This window comes from Saccopteryx leptura, chromosome 1, assembly GCF_036850995.1.
Source record: "Saccopteryx leptura isolate mSacLep1 chromosome 1, mSacLep1_pri_phased_curated, whole genome shotgun sequence".
Lineage (NCBI taxonomy): Eukaryota > Metazoa > Chordata > Mammalia > Chiroptera > Emballonuridae > Saccopteryx > Saccopteryx leptura.
In genome coordinates, this window is record NC_089503.1 from 15,951,617 (window position 1) to 15,958,336 (window position 6,720).

At 34.6% G+C, this 6,720-nt stretch overlaps 1 pseudogene; it reads left to right on the forward strand.

The window, feature by feature from the left end:
* Window positions 1–5,798: 5,798 nt before the first annotated feature.
* On the forward strand, window positions 5,799–6,720 carry LOC136387937 (olfactory receptor 10AG1-like; annotated as a pseudogene).

A 6,720-nucleotide genomic window follows, 5' to 3' on the forward strand; every position in this document is an offset into this window, starting at 1 on the left:
ACTGTTCTGTGACTCAAAAACATAACTTTTTATAGTTTGTTTCTTATTTATCACAGTCTCCAGACATTAATTTTGGTTTTTTTCCAAAATTTCTCAGAATCTTAGTTATTCTGGATGGGTGATATTATATTAGTATCTCACCTGAAATAAATTCTGCTGCTGTTTTTAAATAGGGATGCATGAGAGTCACTTTCTTACTTCTAGCTTTCTGAAGTACAAATGATCCATTTTTCTTTCTTCATTCTTTAAAGAAACTTTATAGGAACTTACTGACAAAGGAATAACTGTGTAGGAACTGGGAAGAGGTAAGACTGAATGCTAATGCAGCAAAATAGATAAAACTCATATTAGTTATCTCTGTACTCTCGACATCTCTTCTCCTCCATATAGTCCTGCATTCTGTAAAACTCCTTGCACCCCTTAGGGGACCACACCTGGTTTCCCATGACGTTCCTTTCAAAACACAGACTATCTTCACTCACCTTCACCTCCTCCCGCTCTCCTATATTACCCATCATCAGAGCTCTGGAGAGGTAATAAGAAAGTGCATATAATGCAATCTTTGTACAATTTCTTCTTGGCATTAAAACTATAGCTTAAAGAGAAAAGGTGGGGAAAGAACTTAAAGAAACAATTACCAAGGTCATAAGAGTATCCAATTATAAAAAAAAACATTTTTGTCTTTTTATCTCTATAAAAGAAATTATCAAACATTATGAGAAAGAACAATCTCTGAAGCAATGGAAGACAGTGTGGGTACTAATGTGCACAGTGCTTGCCTTCGAAGTTATGTCTTCTCAGGGTGAGGCCAAAGTAGGTTTACAGTTGTTCATATGGAAAATAATACAATAGTTAATAAATAATAATACAAGAATAAGCACTGTGTTTTACATATTCACAACTCTAAAACTACTTTGGCCCCACCCTGTATTTCTAAGCAAGGATTTGTGACCGGAATATATAAAGAATACTTGCCATCCAATAATAATAAAACAACTCTCTAACACTCTCTTACCTACATTAGAGTATGTGATTAGTTTCTACAATAGCATATGGGTAGAAGTGATGTTTCTTTATGTGTTGAAATGCTTAAGAGTGTGATTTTTTTCCTGTCTGTCTTTAATTCTCAGCTCTCTGAATGCAAAATGTGACTAATGGACTGAATGAACACTTCATCAAAAATATACAAATAGCCAATAAGTACATAAAAATATGCACCTCTTTAGTCATTAAAGAAAATGAAATCAAAACTGTAATGAGATATCACAACCCCCCATTAGAATGACAAAAATTGAAAACTCTAACAATGCCAAATCTTGGCAAAGGGATCAAGCAGTTGTCACTCTCACACACTGCTGGTAGGAGTGTTGTAAAATGTTATAACTTCTTTGAATACTTGGAGTTTCTAGGAAAGCTAAACATACATCTATGTGACCCAATAATCTCACTTCTAATTATTAATCTAAAAGAAGGGAAAATATATGCCCCACTCTAAAACTTGTGCACGAATATACACAGTAGCTTTATTTATGACAACCAAAACCTAGGAACAACCAAAATTCTAGCAACAGATAAATGAATGGACAAACTAAAGCAGGGAGTTCAATTCTGTAATGGCAATAAATGAACTACAGATATATAGAACTAGATGAATCCTAATATCATTAAACTGATTGGACCCCAAGATAAAGGAGGACATTCTGATTAATTACAAATGATCTATAGGTACAGAAATATTATCACTGATTTCCTGGGTTCGTAGGTAGAAGAAGGATGGATTGCAAAGTTACACAAGGAAATGTTTGGGATAATATGAGTATTCTCTGTCTTAACTGTGGCAATTGTTGTGTGTGTGTGTGTGTGTGTGTGTGTGTGTGAAATCTTATCTTATTTTAAATCTTATTGGATGTATTTTAAAGTTTGTACTTTATTTTTATGTAAATTATGCCTGAATAATGTTGCTAATTTAAGAAAAATAATGACATCACATTAGACACAAATACATATGAAAAATTGACTACAATACATAGATGTGTCCCACACAAAATTATTCTGCTTTGTAAAGTTTATGTTAAGACTTAACCCTGAAGTCTATACGTTATAGCATGCTATAACACGTTGCTAGTGAACAAAGGAGAGGACCGTGACAGCCTGGCTTGATGCTCTCCAGATATATTTCTTTTTCTTTGACATACAGTGAACAACATTCCCTAACGCTCTCTTTTATCTATGTTAGGGCATGTCATTAGTTTCTACGGTAGCATATGGGTAGAAGTGATGTGTCTTTATGTGTTGAAATTCTTGAGTGTGCTTATTTCCTTATTTTCTGTCTACCTTTAATTTCCAGATCTCCGAATGCAGAAAATCTAATAGGGATCTGCAGAGAGGAGTGAACTAGGGAGCAGTGGGATCCCTAGATGAAAGAAACCAATTTCTTAATCACTGATCACAATATTTTATGGTGGTATGAGCGTAAGATGTCTCTTTTTGTTGTTGTTGTTGTTAAGCCACTGATATAGCTGATGAGTTGTTTCAGTTTTTCAGATACTTTATAAGGTGATGGTTATATTTAATTGAATGAGAACATATCCAATTCTTCATCTAAATAATAGAATAGAGATATGGAGGACAAACATTCAGTTTGTCCCAGCTTGTATGTCACTGGCAAACCTCTTTGAGGCAAATCATGAATGCAGTTCTTATTTGTAGATAAAAATGAAAAAAGCCTGACATCAATGCCAAATCAGCCATAATAAAGTGTATGGGAGGCATACTCTGTATATAAAAAAGGAATGCAGTTTTTGAAACATACTATGAAATAGTGAAAGAACCCCAAAACAGAAAGAAACAACTGTAAATACAAGGAGAAGTGGATACTGGGATTCTGAAATGAAATAGTTTTACCTCCACATTAGCCTGGAGGTAGCTAAAATCAGAAAAGAATTTTGACAGAAAAGTTTCTTGTTTTCTGCCTGAAATATTTTTGCTTAACATGCTTATCTTACATTGTTTCTTACACTTCACTTTATGGTGCTTCCCAGATACTGCATTTTAACTTTTTATTTAAGTACTAATTTTTTATTTCTAAATTAAATTTATTGGTGTGACATTGGTTAATGATTATATGTTTCAAATGTATAATTCTATGATATATCATCTGTATGTTGTATTATGTGTCCACTACCTAAAGTCAAATCTTTTGTCACCATATATTTGACCACCTTTACACTTTACGACCTCTCATCAGCCCCTCTTTGCTATGGTAACCACCATACTGTTGTCTGTGCCTATGAGTAGCTTACATTTTGAATCAACTAAATATCTTCCCTGATGCTAGAAGTCATAACATGAATAAAACCATCTAGAATTTCATCAGCACATATGACATGCTGTAGTTTCTGCAAAAGTTAATCGAAGGACAGAGCATTCCACTTCTGAAAGGGGACCTAACCGCCCAATCTAAAAAAGAGTCAAAGTGTGCCATGTCCATGTGACAAAACGTGACATTTTTCTAAAGGTGTGGATACTGTAGATCAAGATGGATTATGGGAATAAAAGAAAGGAAGAAAAACACACACCAATGATCGAGGGTCTGAAACACAATACATAGAAAGATTTTTAACTTTGTCTTGAAAGTAACACTAGATAATTAAGTGGTATTTCCTCACCCAGGGACTATCCCATCGTGGGGAACTTTACGCCAAGAAGAGACTGAGGAGAAGGACAGGTCCATCTACAGAGAAAGTAGTTTCAAATAATAAACTCACGTGATTGCCTAAACAGAAAGAGTCATCTAAAGTTTAATTGATACACGAGAGATGTCCCCCAGGGTGAGCATGGCTACTTCTGATTTAAGAGCAGCCATTGTTAGAGCCAGCAAGAATACTGTAAAATTACAGTGACTTCCTGACACAAAAGAACTTTAAAAAGTTTAGAGGGTAAAAATACCCTCCACTCACACAGACAGCTTTGTGCAAATCCACAGAGGTAAGCTGTAATTGTGGTGTTAACTTCTTTTATTTAAAGATAGTTCTAAATTTGAGGATCCACATATAAAGAATAAACCAGAAAAGAATGAAATTCTGAGATCTTCATGTGAAAATAACTTAAGATAAATCAAGTTGCAGTTAACTTTCTTAATTATAAAGTAAAGTAAAATAGGTAAAATATCAATAATAATGTTAACTACAATAAAATTATTCACTGAAGGTCATTTTAAAAGTTAAACTTTTAAATAGATTAAAATAGAAAAATATGAGAGAATATTTGCTTTCTCCATTTTATTTATCAAAGTATTAAGGCAAAAACACCTAATGGGACTAGAAGGTGGAGTTCAGTATAGTAGATTTGATGAAGTAGAAAAACATAGTATTTGTTTTGGAAAGTTACAAAACAAATATTAATAAAGTGTAATAGAAATTGTCATGAGAAAAGATTTGGATGACTTTAGTATGAAGTGAAGCAAGATTGTGTTTGTGTGTTTGTGGTTAGTCTAATTCATATGTTCCAACAATTTCCATGCCCAGAGTAAATCATAACTGTGTTTAATCAAAGGTACACATTATTAGGAAAAATTATGAAAAGAAATAGGGGAAGAGAATTGTATTTGGTTACAAAAGAATTATGTGATAATGCATCATAAAATTGTACATAAGTAAGGAAGTAAATATTTTAAAAATATTGTGAATGAATGAGCCATATTTCTTGATTGAGTTAAAGGTTTATTAATACTCCTCGTATACCTCTACAGTGTATAGGAAGTGTTAATGGGAAAAATTAATATTTTTATATTTAGCATAAGTGATAGTAATCATACAGAAAGTAGAATATTAATACTGCATGTATTTATTCCCTAACTTAAAAAAGACTGTTTTAAGAAAATTGACTATAAATTGAATTATAAATGAAAGGACTTAAAACTCACTTTGAATAACAATTAAACAAAACTCAAAGAGAAAAGCTTTGAATTAAAAGAAGATGGAAAAGGTCAAAAAAAAAAAAAAGAAGATGGAATAAGTCAACCAACATAGAAAAAAATAATGAAAAAAACTGCATCATAATTGTACTCTAATAGGGGTGCAATAATTAGATACTATTCTTGCACAATAAACTCTAAATAGCAATGCATACTTCTTATTTTCTCTGATCTCATTCCATACAAGTATAAAAATATATTAAGTTTTTATTTCTTGGATTAATTTTAATTGCACATCTGTTCATTTGTGGTTTCTTTTTTTTTTTTGTATTTTTCTGAAGTTGGAAACAGGAAGGCAGTCAGACAGACTCCCACATGCGCCCCACAGGGATCCACCTGGCATGCCCACCAGGGGGCGATGCTCTGCCCATCCGGGGCATTGCTCTGTTGCAACCAGAACCACTCTAGCGCCTGAGGCAGAGGCCACAGAGCCATCCCCAGCGCCTGGGAAATCTTTGCTCCAATGGAGCCTTGGCTGTGGGAGGGGAAGAGAGAGACAGAGAGGAAGGATAGGGGGAGGGGTGAAGAAGCAGATGGGCGCTTCTCCCGTGTGTACTGGCCGGGAATCGAACCCGGGACTCCTGCACGCCAGGCCGATGCTCTACCACTGAGCCAACCAGCCAGGGCCTCATTTGTGGTTTCAAACCTTATTTCCTAGAAATAGAGCAAGGTAATAGGGGAAATAATTTTAATTATAGAAATACTTTTATACGTTTAATTTAGTTAACAGAAGAGAAAATGTGGCTCAAGAACATTAATGAATTAACCATCTTGAATTTACCATATTTGCAGATGGAAAACAAAAACAAAAAAAGCAAATATCCCCACAATGATGGAGTTTGTTCTCTTGGGGTTTCCTGATATTCCCCATATTCAATGGGTTCTTTCTGGGATATTTCTAGTCCTCTATCTGATTATCCTCATGTGCAATAGCATCATAACACTGATAACAAAAATTGACGCTGTTCTCCAGGCTCCCATGTATTTTTTCTCAGCAATTTTTCCTTTCTAGAAATTTGTTATGTAACAGTCACTATCCCAAGAGTGCTCATGGACATTTTGACCCAGAAAGAAAACATTTCTTTGCTTGCTTATGCTACACAGATGTGTTTTGTCCTTATGTTCAGAAGCTTAGAGTGTCTCCTCCTGACAGTGGTGGCTTATGACCGCTATGTGGCCATTTGTAACCCTCTGCACTATCCTCTCATCGTGAACCACGAGGTCTGTGTCCAGCTCATGACTGCTTCCTGGATAGTGCAGTTCCAGTCACCATTGGGCGCAAACATGCCAGATTTTTTTTTCTGCCTTTTTGTGGGTCTAACACAATTAATCATTTCTTCTGTGACATCTCCCCAGTACTCAAGTTATCTTGTGGAGACACATTTGTAAATGAGATAGTGATCTATGTAGTTGCAGTGGTATTTATTTTGGTTCCATTTCTGTTGATTGTTGTATCCTATGGTAAAATTATTCTCAACATTCTGAAATTGTCATCAGCCAGAGGGAGGGCTAAAGCCTTCTCCACCTGTTCATCTCATCTAATTGTTGTCTTCTTATTCTATGGAACAACTACTATCAACATATTTACAACCCAAAGCAAATCAATTTGAAGGGGTTAAGAAACTGATCTCCCTTTTCTACACCATTTTTACCCCAATGTTGAATACCATTATATGATATATATTCTGAGGAACAAAGACATAATGGTAGCCCTGAAAAAACTATTAGCTAAGTTGTTATGGTGA